This window comes from Adiantum capillus-veneris, unplaced genomic scaffold (assembly GCF_014529385.1).
Source record: "Adiantum capillus-veneris isolate H3 unplaced genomic scaffold, ASM1452938v2 Hic_scaffold_454, whole genome shotgun sequence".
NCBI lineage: Eukaryota > Viridiplantae > Streptophyta > Polypodiopsida > Polypodiales > Pteridaceae > Adiantum > Adiantum capillus-veneris.
In genome coordinates this window covers 61,568-78,757 of record NW_028221540.1, presented here as the reverse complement: position 1 = coordinate 78,757, position 17,190 = coordinate 61,568, and the positions used below count along the sequence as shown (strand labels likewise).

The window sequence follows — 17,190 nt, the reverse complement described above, 5'->3', positions numbered from 1 at the left end:
ATTAAATGCAAATCTGACGAAAAGACAAACAATAAATAGATTTATCTATTTATTGTTTTATGATATATATCTTTACATCTGCAGTTGCGAAAGAAGATACAAAAGAAGAATTGTAATTTGGGAAATAGTTTTTCCCTATTCACTGTATTACAAAACAAATTTCAATTACTGAAAAGATTCTTACAAGTCTCTGGTACTCTTCCCTTTTCAACATCTTTCAAACAATTGGAAACCGTTTACACTGCTAGGAGTCTAGATGGAGACATAATTATCCTGTTCGATGCATAAATTTCCGACACACCCTCTGGTTGCTACCTATTTTTGTTAGTCGAGACAAAAATATTTTTTTAAGGTTTCCTAGGCATTGGTAGAATAAGTCCCTAAATATCCTCGAAGTAGAGATAGATGCAATAAAAAGCATAAGTTCCGGTATTCCTATGCATAACATGTGTAAACTCCTTATACTATACTACAAAATTTCGTATTTACCTACCCCGGATTCTCGGAAACAACTCGACTTTCCGTTGGATCAGGTTCGTTGTTGTGTTAAAAATGGTTAGCGAAGTCCTGGAAGGAAAAGGGGGCTTACCTACTAAATATCTGACGTGGCAGAAGGGATCTCCCAGAGACAAGAAGGGATGATATATTGGAACGACAAGCAGGGAGGAGAAAGAATGGGCAAAAATGATGAATAGAATAAATTGAAAGAAAAGTGAAAAAAAAATGGAAAAGGGCAAGAAGGCCTTGTGAAAATATTACGATTTTTGATCTCGCACGACAAATTCTGATAAAATGACTTATCAACAATCTGGTAATCTCATATTCAAGAGAACTATACCAACTCCTGGAATATAGAAATAGGAATGAGGGACCTAAAAGTGGTTTGGGTAGCTTAGTGGGAACAGATATGACAATTGCCATTGGAAAATCTTCCAAAGAACCGAAAGACTTATTCGACAGTATGGATGACTGGCTCAGGAGAGATCGTTTTGTATTTGTGGGTTGGTCCGGCTTACTACTATTTCCCACCGCTTACTTCGCCCTGGGGGGCTGGTTCACGGGTACGACCTTTGTGACTTCGTGGTATACTCACGGATTAGCAAGTTCTTACTTGGAGGGATGCAATTTCTTGACTGCCGCGGTATCTACCCCTGCTAATAGTTTGGCCCACTCTTTGCTTCTTTTGTGGGGTCCTGAAGCACAGGGGGACTTCACTCGTTGGTGCCAATTGGGGGGTTTATGGACTTTTGTCGCCCTTCATGGTTCTTTCGCCTTAATAGGTTTTATGTTACGCCAATTTGAACTGGCTAGGTCCGTACAATTACGCCCCTACAACGCAGTAGCTTTCTCTGGTCCGATTGCGGTTTTTGTCTCCGTATTTTTGATTTACCCTTTAGGACAATCCGGTTGGTTCTTCGCACCTAGTTTCGGTGTAGCGGCTATCTTCCGATTCATTTTGTTTTTTTTCAAGGTTTTCATAATTGGACTCTGAATCCATTTCATATGATGGGGGTTGCAGGAGTTCTGGGCGCTGCTCTCCTATGTGCCATTCATGGTGCTACAGTTGAAAATACTCTCTTTGAAGACGGCGACGGTGCAAACACATTTCGGGCGTTCAATCCAACTCAGTCTGAAGAGACTTATTCGATGGTAACTGCAAATCGCTTCTGGTCCCAAATATTTGGTGTCGCTTTTTCCAACAAACGCTGGTTACATTTTTTCATGTTATTTGTGCCAGTGACGGGTTTATGGATGAGTGCTATCGGAGTAGTTGGTCTCGCCTTAAATTTGCGCGCGTATGACTTTGTCTCCCAAGAAATTCGTGCAGCAGAAGATCCCGAGTTCGAGACTTCTACACAAAGAATATCTTACTAAACGAAGGGATCCGTGCCTGGATGGCAGCTCAGGATCAGCCTCACGAAAATCTTGTATTCCCCGAGGAGGTTTTACCCCGTGGAAACGCTCTTTAATGGAACTCTCTCGCTGGGTGGTCGCGATCAGGAAACCACGGGTTTTGCTTGGTGGGCGGGGAACGCCCGGTTGATTAATTTGTCTGGTAAATTGCTTGGTGCCCACGTAGCTCATGCTGGTCTGATTGTATTTTGGGCTGGAGCTATGAATTTATTTGAAGTAGCTCACTTCGTATCAGAGAAGCCTATGTATGAGCAGGGATTAATTCTACTTCCCCACTTGGCAACCCTGGGTTGGGGGGTAGGTCCTGGCGGGGAAGTGGCCGATACCTTCCCTTACTTTGTTTCCGGAGTGCTACATTTGATTTCTTCCGCAGTTTTGGGTTTTGGAGGCATATATCATGCTTTGATTGGTCCCGAAACTCTGGAAGAATCTTTTCCTTTCTTTGGTTACACTTGGAAGGATAAAAATAAGATGACTACAATTCTCGGTATTCATCTAATATTACTAGGTTTCGGCGCTTTCCTACTGGTTTTCAAAGCACTCTATTTCGGAGGGTTGTATGATACATGGGCACCCGGTGGCGGAGATGTAAGAGAAATTACGAATCTTACTCTAAACCCCAATATTATCTTTGGTTACCTACTAAAGTCTCCGTTTGGCGGAGAGGGATGGATTGCGAGTGTAGATAATCTAGAGATATTATCGGGGGACATGTGTGGCTCGGATCCATCTGTATTTTCGGCGGGATTTGGCACATATTAACAAAACCGTTTGCCTGGGCTCGTCGAGCTTTTGTGTGGTCCGGGGAGGCTTATTTATCCTACAGCTTGGGAGCTCTAGCCATATTTGGCTTCACTGCCTGCTGTTTCGTCTGGTTCAACAACACAGCATATCCTAGTGAATTTTATGGTCCCACGGTCCAGAAGCTTCTCAAGCTCAAGCTTTTACCTTCCTCGTTAGAGACCAACGTCTCGGCGCCAACATAGGTTCTGCCCAGGGACCTACTGGGTTAGGAAAATACCTAATGCGTTCCCCCACCGGAGAAATTATTTTTGGGGGCGAAACAATGCGCTTCTGGGATCTTCGTGCTCCTTGGTTAGAACCTCTAAGAGGTCCAAATGGTTTAGATCTTGGTAAGTTGAAAAGGGATATACAGCCATGGCAGGAGCGACGATCTGCGGAATATATGACTCATGCACCCTTAGGCTCCTTAAACTCTGTAGGCGGGGTAGCTACCGAGATTAATGCTGTAAACTATGTATCTCCCCGAAGTTGGTTAGCAACTTCTCACTTTGTTTTGGGATTCTTTTTCTTTGTGGGCCATCTATGGCACGCAGGTAGGGCTCGTGCAGCCGCAGCCGGCTTTGAAAAAGGAATTGACCGCGATACCGAACCCGTTCTTTCTATGACACCCCTTAATTAAAATCCGAAGAATTTGTTTAGATGATGAAAGGGTGATGGCAGAAAAGTAAAATAGGTAATATAATTTCCCACGCGCTAACAAGTGAGGACTTAATAAATTTGCCTCCTCTTCTTTTAATTCATCACATTTATTTAAGATCTATCTATCCAACTGGATAGGTAGATTCCAATCATCATCTAGTCATATGTTATACACAAACAAATAATGGTTTTTTGCAACGTATTGGAGGAGAACCTCTTCGGATCGGAGTAGATCTCAGCTATCACTCTTGCCTCCTTTATGGCTGATCCAAATGTTAGGAGAGAGAGGGATTCGAACCCTCGATGGCATCGAGGTGCCATGCCAGTTTTCAAGACTGGAGCCTTAAACCGCTCGACCATCTCTCCCAAATAGGCGAATTCTTCCTTTGAGATTCGGAGGATAAAAAGTGTAACCCAAGTCTACCAGATGATTGGGGAAGACAATCGAGTTGCGAATGAACCGCAAAAGTTTTTGATTCTAAGATCTATTTGTATAGAGAGAGATTTTTTTTCTACCCTTGCTACGATACAACAGATACGGGGTGAAAATATCGCTACATGAGATAAACATCTTCAATAGCGGGCGGGGTTGAGCTAACTTTTCTAGTTGAGAGGTGTCGTAGGGATTTGATAAATTAGTCTTAGAAATAGACGTTTGTTCCCTACAAATGAAAACTTCGCAGCAGCTCCGTCGGATGCGGATTAAGTGGTACAGAAAATCAATTCCTCATGCGAAAGGAATCGGAATTATGACTACTGCTTTTCAATTTGCTTTATTTGCATTAATTGCTACCTCATTTTTACTAGTTGTTGGTGTGCCTGTGGCGTTTGCGTCTCCCGGAGGATGGTCTGACAACAAAAAATATTGTTTTTTCAGGGGCCTCATTATGGATTGGATTAGTTTTTTTGGTAGGTATACCCAATTCCTTCATCTCCTAAAAGTCTGTTTTGGTTCTTCCCCTCGTAACTTACCGTTACGGGTGGGGAATTCAAATGTGAGACGAGATAAATAGATTTTCCACCGCCAGAAAGAAGGATTTGCAATTTGCAATACATAACTCAGTTTAAGTTGATTTCGTAAGAAAAGAAATGAAGTTATGTAGGTAAATTTAATCTTTTCTTATATTAAAAGAAGTGTGTATTAAGGATCTCATTGCAAAAGATGCAATTTGGTGCGTAAAATAAAATGATGGATTGCGCGGATATAGTTGAGTGGTAAAATTTCTCCTTGCCAAGGAGGTGACGCGGGTTCGATTCCCGCTATCCGCCTACTTTGGGGACAATAAGAGGTTGACCCCAAATGAAGAAACATACAAAACTCTTACCTATAGAATAGAAATTTCAAGTTTTTGCAATTCACAATTTCGTTCGAAATTTCGGGGCGAATAACTAGGTTGCAGGTTGTCATTTTCGAAGTGGATGCATATGAAACTAGAAATTTTCATCGGGAGCATAGGGGAAACTACTTGTCAGTTTCTAATCTCAGCACTATACTCACTGGTGAGACATTTCGTCTGACCGGCTGAACGTCCTCGATGGTCTTTTCAAGTCGGCATTAGAATAGAATCTTTGAAACGGGGCGATATAGTCAAGCGGTAAGACGTAGGACTGCAAATCCTCAATTCCCCAGTTCGAATCTGGGTATCGCCTGGAAGAAGAAATGGAAAATAACAATTTGGAAGATTAAATTCATCTAATTTTACTCACCCATCTAGGTAGGGTTTTCCGGGGATTGCTTGGTGCGCCGAAATCGGATACAGGTTGAGTTGCTCTATAGCTTGTTATAGCCTAACACATTCCACGTATCTCGACAAATCACGCATCGACAATCCCGAATAAGTATACTACTACTTAGTCAGTAGCAAGTAGGAATTGACAAATCCTACAAAATTATAAAAACTACCCAGTAACATTGGAAAAGACGACTTGGATTTATACATACTCGTTGTTTCTCGCTACTAGGGGGGTATCCTGCAGAAGAAGATATCTGATTCTTATTACGTACTTTGACGCTTCCAAAGATTTAATATGCATCTGAGCTCGAGGCTAGTTAGTTATCGGTAAAATTTGGGGAGTGAAAAGATAGGAATTATAATTACGGATTCAGTCACTATAGCTTGGGCTGCCTTGACGGCAATTTCTACGTTTTCCCTCTCGCTTGTAGTTCGGGGAAGAAGTGGGTTGTGACTTGTGTCGAGTAGCTAATTGATCCTTCGTTAAACGGATCCTTTATCTAGTTAATTTAGGATTAATTTAGGAATTAAATTACACTGCATAGATTTTTTTTTTTTTTTTTTGCCTATAAGATTTCTTCTCGTATCAAAATCTGGAAATTGAACAAAAAAGTAAATAGATATATCTATATTATTTGATTCCGGGGAGAAGAAATTCTATGAGGGGTTTTAACAAACCCAAGATCATTATTTTAACCCTTTACTTCATAAATTGGTATAATGGGGTAATCGGTATTTTACTCCACTGGTGGTTCAAGTTGTAGATATTTCTCTGGGTTTATGACTGCACCCGAGGCAAAAAATTAGTTTTTTTTTTCTTGTATTTTCAGTTGATATGCAGCTAAGCTTATAGTTACGAATGTTTCGCTTGATACCGTTTTAGTGACTATCTCTTTCTTTTAGAATAGAAATGTAAGTAGAACAGATTGAGTTTTCAACCATGGCTGCTCAGTGAGTGGATCTCATTTCCGGGGATTTGGTAGAATTGCTAGAATTTGATAGATCGATAACTCTATCAATTTCTAGCAATTCAATCTGGAATTACGGGCAAACAACATAGGCAGAAAAATTCTAAAGAAGCGGGGAGGGGGGAGCAATCATTACGATTAGCAGGAGTAAACTTAACCAGGAAACATCGTTGGGCAGTAACAATTTGGTGATGTGGTAGTATAGTAGCAGCCATATAGGTCCGCGATTTACCCGGAATACCAAATCTTGTTTCACCGCATTTGCTTTGTGAAAACAAAAAAAAAATTATATTTTTTCATCTCCCCCCCCAGCTACCCCCATAAATTACTATACTATTAACTTTACTAACTTACCAAGAAATCTACTAAGTTACCAATCAGAGTAATTGATAACTACCCATTATTTTGGGCGGCCGTCTGAATGTAAAGAATGAGTAGAAAAGCTGTCGGAATTAGAATGAAAAGTGCAGTGGCTACAAACGCAAGAATGTTTACTTCCGTATTAGTAGTTCAAATCATTAATTGGGAAATAAATTGAGCGGTCCTATCGAGAGGAACTCTCGGATTCCGTTATGAACCTTCGATTTTTAGTTAGTCGGGTTGACCGAATCAAATATTATTAGTTAATAATAAGGCGTTGAAACCAAATTTCTAATATCGATTATGTAGTATATCACACGATTAGGTATGCAATACAAATAGATACCGGGAATACCTATCTCTAACTTCTACAAGCAGTTTAGATCCGCCGCTTCCGCTTCTAGCTAATCGGTCAGCTGCTACAGGGGAAAGTGATATGTTGATAAATTATTTTCCTTATTAGTTTAATGTCGTTAATAAAAACTATTTCTATGGCATCCTTAATCCCTCCATATTGACAACTCGAGGGAAATAACCTAAGCTTCTAGCAGATAATCTGGCCCCCATCGTCTAGAGGCCCAGGACACCTCTCTTTCACAGAGGCGACGGGGATTCGAATCCCCTGGGGGTATTCGAGTTTCAATAACTTCTTTGCGCACATAACAAGTCTATTGTTACCCCTCCCGGTAAATTTCGGGACAACTGAAAAGAATCGAATGGAAGCTTTTAAATGAAATTGATTAATCGAGCAACAATTCATGTAATAGAATAGAACCAAAATTCCTTTCCTACGGGTCGATGCCCGAGCGGTTAATGGGGACGGACTGTAAATCCGCTGGCGGTGCCTACGCTGGTTCGAATCCAGCTCGACCCAAGAAGTAAAATAGGAAAATCTAAATCTGGGCATATTCTTTATAAGTGGTATCTTTTAGCATCTATGTAAGATGGGTAATAGAACTCCGATTTGTTTCGTTGCAATTTCCCGTATCGGGATTGACGGGTCTCGAACCCGCAGCTTCCGCCTTGACAGGGCGGTGCTCTAACCAATTGAACTACAACCCCGAGTAGCAATTAGCTCAGTTGGAGTGTACGTAGTAATTGTCCCAGAGTCAATGATTCATAATCTAATTTTTGTTAAAACTCCTGTATGAGGGGGGAAAAAATCTTTTTTTTTTTTTTTTTTTTTGACTTTGCTAGGGAATAAAAGAAAAGAAATCGGTTAGAAAATCTTCAGGTTGTAGGAGGTCTTCAATCTGATCTATTTTTCAGAGGCGTTGGCAATAAATTATCCTAACCCTAAGGCAATCTTTTTACAATCTATCTATATCTATCTACCTATCTACAGATAGAATTTTTTATTTGACAAGTACCTCTATTCATGTTGCCCAGAGTTGGAGACGTCACGGATTGGTGTTGGCAAAATCAGTGGGAAGACATCCTACTTTTCCTTCCACTAGATTTTCTTGACAATTAAAATTGCTGATGTGATATAATTACAAAGGACTTCTTTTCTAGATTCCACGTCTACGCGTCAATCGCTGTTTCGCCCCGGATACTACTAAGTTTTCCGGCAAAAAATTTATCACAGAAGTGATTTTAAGTTTGTAAAATCTGGATTTTGCTTAGGTTCCCATCTCGTGGATCGTCAAAAAGATTTTTTTTTTTCGGTGCATAAATCCTCTAAATTCTTTTTGAAATATCAAAATATGTGAATAAGATTTCCTGCAGCTTTCTACCTGCTTTAACGAATTTGTTAGAGGAGGAATAAAGAAAGATAATTCAGTGAAAAAAAAAAAGTCTACTCATATCTATTTACTCACACCCACTCATATATTTAGATCTATCTAGATTAGATATTCCTCCACCTTTATATCTATATGTATATATAAATCTTTGTCAAAGGAAGGGGGAATTTGCAAATTATATTATTAGAACGATCAGACTGGTCTGTGAAATTTAATTCAGAGGTAGGTCTAGATGTATCACTTCGTTAGGAGGAAGTGGAGGTATGCCCGTACTGCCAGAACTTGCACAAATTCAATTTAAAGGTTTTAGTCGTTTCGTTCATCAAAAATTGCTTAAGGAACTTGAAAATTTCCCAAAATTGAAGATACAGATAAGGAAGTAGAATTCTGATCTATTGGAAATCAGTACCAATTGACAGAACCTTCTCTCGAAGAGAGAGATGCCGCGTATCAATGTATTACGTATTCCGCTGACCCATATGTACCAGCTTAATTGATTTGTAAGGAAGACCAAATAGTGCAAGAGGAAGATGTACGACTCGGATCTATTCCTTGGATGAATTCCGGAGGAACATTTATTATTAATGGGATCGCTAGAGTTTTAGTCAGTCAAATATTGAGGAGTCCTGGTATTTACTACAATCGGGAGTCGGATCAGAGAGGGATTCTCGCGTATACCAGCACCGCAATTTCAGATCAGGGAGGGAGATTTAAGCTAGAGATAGACGGGAGGAATAGAATATGGGTTCGTATAAGCAGAAAAAAAAAAATATCTATTTTTATTCTACTAGTAGCTATGGGGTTATGCAAAAGAGATATTCTACAAAACTCCCGTTACCCAAGGATTTTTTCAAATATGTTCAAAAGGCAAAAAGAAAGTATTGAATCTCCAGAGGATGCCATAGCAGAGCTGTACAAACACCTATACTCTGCTACAGACGCAGATGTATTCTTTTCGGAATCCATATTTAGGGAATTATAGAAGAGGTTTTTCCAACATAGATGCGAATTAGGACGAATTGGTAGACGAAACCTAAACATCAAGCTAACTCTTGATGTACCCGAAACGGAGTCTTTTTTGCTACCCCAAGACATATTAGCAGCTGCAGATCACTCAGTAGAAATAAGTTACGGAGAGGGCAAACTCGACGATATAGATCATTTGAAAAATCGACGTGTTCGATCCGTTGCAGATTTGCTTCAGGAACAATTGAAATTAGCTCCAAACCGTTTGGAGAATTTGATTCGATAAAATTTATCTAGAGCCGTTAGGCGCAAACGCGCAATCACTCCCCGGGGTTGGTGACACCCGTGCCAGTAATAGCAGCTTTCAAGGAGTTTTTTTGGTTCACACCCCCTTTCGCAATTTTTGGACCAAACAAATCCATTATCTGAAATGGTTCATAAACGAAGATTAAGCTCTGTAGGTCCCGGCGGGTTAACACGTCGAACCGCTAGTTTTCAAGCTAGAGATATTCATTTCAGTCATTATGGTCGCATCTGCCCAATCGAAACATCGGAAGGTATGAATGCTGGCCTGATTTCCTCATTAGCTATTCAGGCAGGAGTTAACACTTCGGGATCTTTGGGGAGCCCTTACCTCGAAATGTCAGATCGTCTGGGGAGGAGCAGTTAGTCAATTTATCACCCGCAGAAGATGATTATTACCGAGTAGCAAGTGAGAATTTACTATTATCCGAATGGAGAGGTTCGAGAAGGAAATTATACCAGTGCGATATCAACAAGAGTTTCTCAGCGTTCTCTGGGAACAAGTTGATTTTCGAAGTATTCATCCTCTCCATCATTTTTCCATCGGAGCTTCTCTCATTCCATTCATTGAACATAATGATGCAAACCGTGCTTTGATGGGTTCTACCACGCAACGTCAAGCTGTTCCATTAATTAAGCCCGAAAGATGCATTGTAGGAACTGGGTTGGAAAGTCAAGTAGCTTTGGATTCGGGAAGTGTAGCTATATCCGAACAGGATGGTAAAGTTTGCTATATTGATGGTAATAGAATTGAGCTATCTCTTATCCACGAAGCGAAAAAGAACAAATTGGCTCAACCTACTACAATTGAGGAATTAAAAATATTTGAGCGTTCCAATAATAACACCTGCATGCACCAAAAACCGCGGTTTCGCTGGGAGAACTCCTGAGAGGCGGAGAAATCGTAGCGGATGGAGCAGCGACTGTCAGGGGGGAACTAGCTCTGGGTAAAAATATATTAGTAGCCTACATGCCGTGGGAAGGATACAACTTCGAAGATGCGGTCTTGATTAGTGAACGCCTTATCTATGAAGATATTTTCACATCTCTTCACATCGAAAAACATGAGGTTGAAATTTGTGCAACAAATCAAGGACCTGAGCGGGTTACCAAGCAAATATCTCAATTGGATGGTTATTTACTTCGACACCTCGACGACGATGGGCTCGTAGAATCAGGATCTTGGGTGGAGGCCGGAGACGTTTTGGTAGGTAAACTGACGCCTCAGGAGGGGGGCAAGCTCATCACGTGTTCCAGAAGGAAGATCATTACAAGCTATTTTTGGTATACAACTGGTTAATGCAAGAGAAAGTTGTCTAAGAGTACCTATTGGTGGGAGAGGTCGAGTCACTGATGTGAGGTGGGTATACCCCGAAGATGATGCTACAAATGATTTGGAAGTAATTCATATATATATATTGCAAAGACGTAAGATACAAGTGGGTGACAAGATAGCCGGTAGGCATGGAAATAAAGGTATTGTATCAAAGATAGTACCCAGGCAAGATATGCCCTATTTGCAAAATGGTACGCCGGTTGATATGATACTAAGTCCCTTGGGAGTACCTTCACGAATGAATGTGGGACAGATTTTCGAATGCTTGCTTGGGTTAGCCGGGGAGTTTTCAGAAACTCATTACCGTGTAGTACCCTTGATGAAAGATATGAACGGGAAGCTTCCAGAAAACTAGTATTTGCCGAACCTCACGAAGCGGGTGCGCGGACCAATAATCCGTGGCTATTCGAACCCAGCCACCCTGGAAAGAGTCGATTGATCGATGGACGAACGGGTGATCCCTTTGGACAATCTATTACAACTGGGAAAGCTTATATAATGAAACTTATTCATCAGGTTGATGATAAGATTCACGCACGATCTAGTGGTCCCTACGCGCTCGTTACACAGCAACCTCTCAAGGGGAAATCGAGACGGGGGGGACAACGAATTGGAGAAATGGAAGTCTGGGCTTCGGAGGGTTTGGGGTGTCCTACACCTTGCAGGAAATGCTTACAACTAAATCAGATCATATTCAGGCTCGCTACAAAGCACTTAGTGCAATTATGACCGGAAAAACAGTTTGCAAACCTAAAACCGTTCCAGAGTCTTTCCGATTGCTAGTTCGGGAGTTACGACGTATGGGCCTAAATTTGGAACGCAATTTCATACCTGAAGAAGATTTGGGAAGGGAATTGAAAACATTGATATTTCCTTGAAATTTCTCTCGTGAAAATTAATTGAGAGTTTATTATGATTCATCGAACTAATTATCAACAACTTCGGATTGGACTGCTTCTCCCGAACAGATTCGCAGTTGGGCCGAAAGGGAGTTACCTAATGGAGATGTCATTGGACAAGTCGATTAACCTTACACATCGCACTATAAGACTCACAAACCAGAGAGAGATGGGTCATCTTGCGAAAGAATATTTGGGCTACAAAAAGTGGAGTCGTGCTTGCGGAAACTGCGATCTGTCAATGACGAAGGAGAGCTTCCAGATTTTGCAAGATTGCGGAGTCGAGTTTACTGACTCTCGTGTTCGTAGATATCGGATGGGATACATCAAACTCGGTGTCCAGTAACTCACGATGGTTTCTTAAACGAATCCCTAGTTATATTGCAAACCTACTAGCCAAACCTCTTAAAGATTTGGAAAGCCCAGTCTATTGCGATGCGTGATCGACTTCAATGTTGATCGGCATAGATTTGTTCAAATCGTATTGAATGTAGGAATTGGAGGCCTCTAACCGACGCGTCCTCAACAAAATTATAGATGAGGATAAGTCTCGCGCTAACTCGGGAGAATTACGCCAATCTATTGCGTAGAAACTGATGGAAGCCTCCCCATGGTTAGTTTTGGTGAAGAGAGAGAGAATCTCCAATCTAATTAAATCAGGCTTTCGTGAAAAAGAATGAAAGATATTATTCTTTTTTTCACGAAGCATGATTAATTAGTTTTGTAGATTCTCTCTCTCTTTCTACCAAAAATAACCATGGGGAGGATTCTTCAGTTTCTACGCAATAGATTGCGATATTGTCTCCGAGTTGCGCGAGACTTCCTATCTTTAATTTGTGTTTGAGGGACGCGGTCGGTTTAGAGGCCTCCAATTCCTAATGGAATGACAGATTGTATCAAATCTATGCCGTTCAACATGTGAAGTCGAGTCATCGCATCGCAATAGACTGGGCTTTCCAATTCTTTAAGAGGTTTGGCTAGTAGGTTTGCAATATAACTAGGGATTCGTTTAAGAAACCATACGTGAGTTACTGGACACGCGAGTTTGATGTATCCCATCCGATATCTACGAACTCGAGAGTCAGTAAAACTCGACTCCGCAATGCTTGCAAAATCTGGAAGACTCTCCTTCGTCATTGACAGATCGGCAGTTTCGCAAGCACAGACTCCACTTTTTGTAGGCCCAAATATTCTTTCGCAAGATGACCCATCTCTCTCTGGTTTGTGAGTCTTATAGTGCGATGTGTATGTGTAAGGTTAATCGACTTGTCCAATGACATCTCCATTAGGTAACTCCCTTTCGGCCCAACTGCGAATCTGTTCGGGAGAAGCTAGTCCAATCCGAAGTTGTTGATAATTAGTTCGATGAATCATAATAAACTCTCAATTAATTTTCACGAGAGAAATTTCAAGGAAATATCAAATGTTTTCAAATTCCCTTCCCAAATCTTCTTCAGGTATGAAATTGCGTTCCAAATTTAGGCCCATACGTCGTAACTCCCGAACTAGCAATCGGAAAGACTCTGGAACGGTTTTAGGTTTGCAAACTGGTTTTCCGGTCATAATTGCACTAAGTGCTTTGTAGCGAGCCTGAATATGATCTGATTTAGTTGTAAGCATTTCCTGCAAGGTGTAGGACACCCCAACCCCTCCGAAGCCCAGACTTCCATTTCTCCAATTCGTTGTCCCCCCCGTCTCGATTCCCCTTGAGAGGTTGCTGTGTAACGAGCGCGTAGGGACCACTAGATCGTGCGTGAATCTTATCATCAACCTGATGAATAAGTTTCATTATATAAGCTTTCCCAGTTGTAATAGATTGTCCAAAGGGATCACCCGTTCGTCCATCGATCAATCGACTCTTTCCAGGGTGGCTGGGTTCGAATAGCCACGGATTATTGGTCCGCGCACCCGCTTCGTGAGGTTCGGCAAATACTAGTTTTCTGGAAGCTTCCCGTTCATATCTTTCATCAAAGGGTACTACACGGTAATGAGTTTCTGAAAACTCCCCGGCTAACCCAAGCAAGCATTCGAAAATCTGTCCCACATTCATTCGTGAAGGTACTCCAAGGGACTTAGTATCATATCAACCGGCGTACCATTTTGCAAATAGGGCATATCTTGCCTGGGTACTATCTTTGATACAATACCTTTATTTCCATGCCTACCGGCTATCTTGTCACCCACTTGTATCTTACGTCTTTGCAATATATATATATGAATTACTTCCAAATCATTTGTAGCATCATCTTCGGGGTATACCCACCTCACATCAGTGACTCGACCTCTCCCACCAATAGGTACTCTTAGACAACTTTCTCTTGCATTAACCAGTTGTATACCAAAAATAGCTTGTAATGATCTTCCTTCTGGAACACGTGATGAGCTTGCCCCCTCCTGAGGCGTCAGTTTACCTACCAAAACGTCTCCGGCCTCCACCCAAGATCCTGATTCTACGAGCCCATCGTCGTCGAGGTGTCGAAGTAAATAACCATCCAATTGAGATATTTGCTTGGTAACCCGCTCAGGTCCTTGATTTGTTGCACAAATTTCAACCTCATGTTTTTCGATGTGAAGAGATGTGAAAATATCTTCATAGATAAGGCGTTCACTAATCAAGACCGCATCTTCGAAGTTGTATCCTTCCCACGGCATGTAGGCTACTAATATATTTTTACCCAGAGCTAGTTCCCCCTGACAGTCGCTGCTCCATCCGCTACGATTTCTCCGCCTCTCAGGAGTTCTCCCAGCGAAAACGCGGGTTTTTGGTGCATGCAGGTGTTATTATTGGAACGCTCAAATATTTTTAATTCCTCAATTGTAGTAGGTTGAGCCAATTTGTTCTTTTTCGCTTCGTGGATAAGAGATAGCTCAATTCTATTACCATCAATATAGCAAACTTTACCATCCTGTTCGGATATAGCTACACTTCCCGAATCCAAAGCTACTTGACTTTCCAACCCAGTTCCTACAATGCATCTTTCGGGCTTAATTAATGGAACAGCTTGACGTTGCGTGGTAGAACCCATCAAAGCACGGTTTGCATCATTATGTTCAATGAATGGAATGAGAGAAGCTCCGATGGAAAAATGATGGAGAGGATGAATACTTCGAAAATCAACTTGTTCCCAGAGAACGCTGAGAAACTCTTGTTGATATCGCACTGGTATAATTTCCTTCTCCGAACCTCTCCATTCGGATAATAGTAAATTCTCACTTGCTACTCGGTAATAATCATCTTCTGCGGGTGATAAATTGACTAACTGCTCCTCCCCAGACGAATCTGACATTTCGAGGTAAGGGCTCCCCAAAGATCCCGAAGTGTTAACTCCTGCCTGAATAGCTAATGAGGAAATCAGGCCAGCATTCATACCTTCCGATGTTTCGATTGGGCAGATGCGACCATAATGACTGAAATGAATATCTCTAGCTTGAAAACTAGCGGTTCGACGTGTTAACCCGCCGGGACCTACAGAGCTTAATCTTCGTTTATGAACCATTTCAGATAATGGATTTGTTTGGTCCAAAAATTGCGAAAGGGGGTGTGAACCAAAAAACTCCTTGAAAGCTGCTATTACTGGCACGGGTGTCACCAACCCCGGGGAGTGATTGCGCGTTTGCGCCTAACGGCTCTAGATAAATTTTATCGAATCAAATTCTCCAAACGGTTTGGAGCTAATTTCAATTGTTCCTGAAGCAAATCTGCAACGGATCGAACACGTCGATTTTTCAAATGATCTATATCGTCGAGTTTGCCCTCTCCGTAACTTATTTCTACTGAGTGATCTGCAGCTGCTAATATGTCTTGGGGTAGCAAAAAAGACTCCGTTTCGGGTACATCAAGAGTTAGCTTGATGTTTAGGTTTCGTCTACCAATTCGTCCTAATTCGCATCTATGTTGGAAAAACCTCTTCTATAATTCCCTAAATATGGATTCCGAAAAGAATACATCTGCGTCTGTAGCAGAGTATAGGTGTTTGTACAGCTCTGCTATGGCATCCTCTGGAGATTCAATACTTTCTTTTTGCCTTTTGAACATATTTGAAAAAATCCTTGGGTAACGGGAGTTTTGTGTAGAATATCTCTTTTGCATAACCCCATAGCTACTAGTAGAATAAAAATAGATATTTTTTTTTTCTTGCTTATACGAACCCATATTCTATTCCTCCCGTCTATCTCTAGCTTAAATCTCCCTCCCTGATCTGAAATTGCGGTGCTGGTATACGCGAGAATCCCTCTCTGATCCGACTCCCGATTGTAGTAAATACCAGGACTCCTCAATATTTGACTGACTAAAACTCTAGCGATCCCATTAATAATAAATGTTCCTCCGGAATTCATCCAAGGAATAGATCCGAGTCGTACATCTTCCTCTTGCACTATTTGGTCTTCCTTACAAATCAATTAAGCTGGTACATATGGGTCAGCGGAATACGTAATACATTGATACGCGGCATCTCTCTCTTCGAGAGAAGGTTCTGTCAATTGGTACTGATTTCCAATAGATCAGAATTCTACTTCCTTATCTGTATCTTCAATTTTTGGGAAATTTTCAAGTTCCTTAAGCAATTTTTGATGAACGAAACGACTAAAACCTTTAAATTGAATTTGTGCAAGTTCTGGCAGTACGGGCATACCTCCACTTCCTCCTAACGAAGTGATACATCTAGACCTACCTCTGAATTAAATTTCACAGACCAGTCTGATCGTTCTAATAATATAATTTGCAAATTCCCCTTCCTTTGACAAAGATTTATATATACATATAGATATAAAGGTGGAGGAATATCTAATCTAGATAGATCTAAATATATGAGTGGGTGTGAGTAAATAGATATGAGTAGACTTTTTTTTTTCACTGAATTATCTTTCTTTATTCCTCCTCTAACAAATTCGTTAAAGCAGGTAGAAAGCTGCAGGAAATCTTATTCACATATTTTGATATTTCAAAAAGAATTTAGAGGATTTATGCACCGAAAAAAAAAAAATCTTTTTGACGATCCACGAGATGGGAACCTAAGCAAAATCCAGATTTTACAAACTTAAAATCACTTCTGTGATAAATTTTTTGCCGGGAAAACTTAGTAGTATCCGGGGCGAAACAGCGATTGACGCGTAGACGTGGAATCTAGAAAAGAAGTCCTTTGTAATTATATCACATCAGCAATTTTAATTGTCAAGAAAATCTAGTGGAAGGAAAAGTAGGATGTCTTCCCACTGATTTTGCCAACACCAATCCGTGACGTCTCCAACTCTGGGCAACATGAATAGAGGTACTTGTCAAATAAAAAATTCTATCTGTAGATAGGTAGATAGATATAGATAGATTGTAAAAAGATTGCCTTAGGGTTAGGATAATTTATTGCCAACGCCTCTGAAAAATAGATCAGATTGAAGACCTCCTACAACCTGAAGATTTTCTAACCGATTTCTTTTCTTTTATTCCCTAGCAAAGTCAAAAAAAAAAAAAAAAAAAAAGATTTTTTCCCCCCTCATACAGGAGTTTTAACAAAAATTAGATTATGA

The 17,190-nt window shown here is 40.8% G+C and overlaps 4 non-coding genes across 4 annotated transcripts; 3 read left to right on the top strand and 1 right to left on the bottom strand.

Annotated features, from left to right (window-relative positions):
* Nucleotides 1-3,634: 3,634 nt before the first annotated feature.
* Nucleotides 3,635-3,723, bottom strand: TRNAS-UGA (transfer RNA serine (anticodon UGA)). Its single transcript has one exon. It is a non-coding gene; the product is annotated as a tRNA-Ser (tRNA).
* Nucleotides 3,724-4,555: 832 nt separating this feature from the next.
* TRNAG-GCC (transfer RNA glycine (anticodon GCC)) lies at nucleotides 4,556-4,626 on the top strand. Its single transcript has one exon. It is a non-coding gene; the product is annotated as a tRNA-Gly (tRNA).
* A 309-nt stretch (nucleotides 4,627-4,935) lies between these two features.
* TRNAC-GCA (transfer RNA cysteine (anticodon GCA)) lies at nucleotides 4,936-5,007 on the top strand. Its single transcript has one exon. It is a non-coding gene; the product is annotated as a tRNA-Cys (tRNA).
* A 2,203-nt stretch (nucleotides 5,008-7,210) lies between these two features.
* On the top strand, nucleotides 7,211-7,292 carry TRNAY-GUA (transfer RNA tyrosine (anticodon GUA)). Its single transcript has one exon. It is a non-coding gene; the product is annotated as a tRNA-Tyr (tRNA).
* Nucleotides 7,293-17,190: the final 9,898 nt, after the last annotated feature.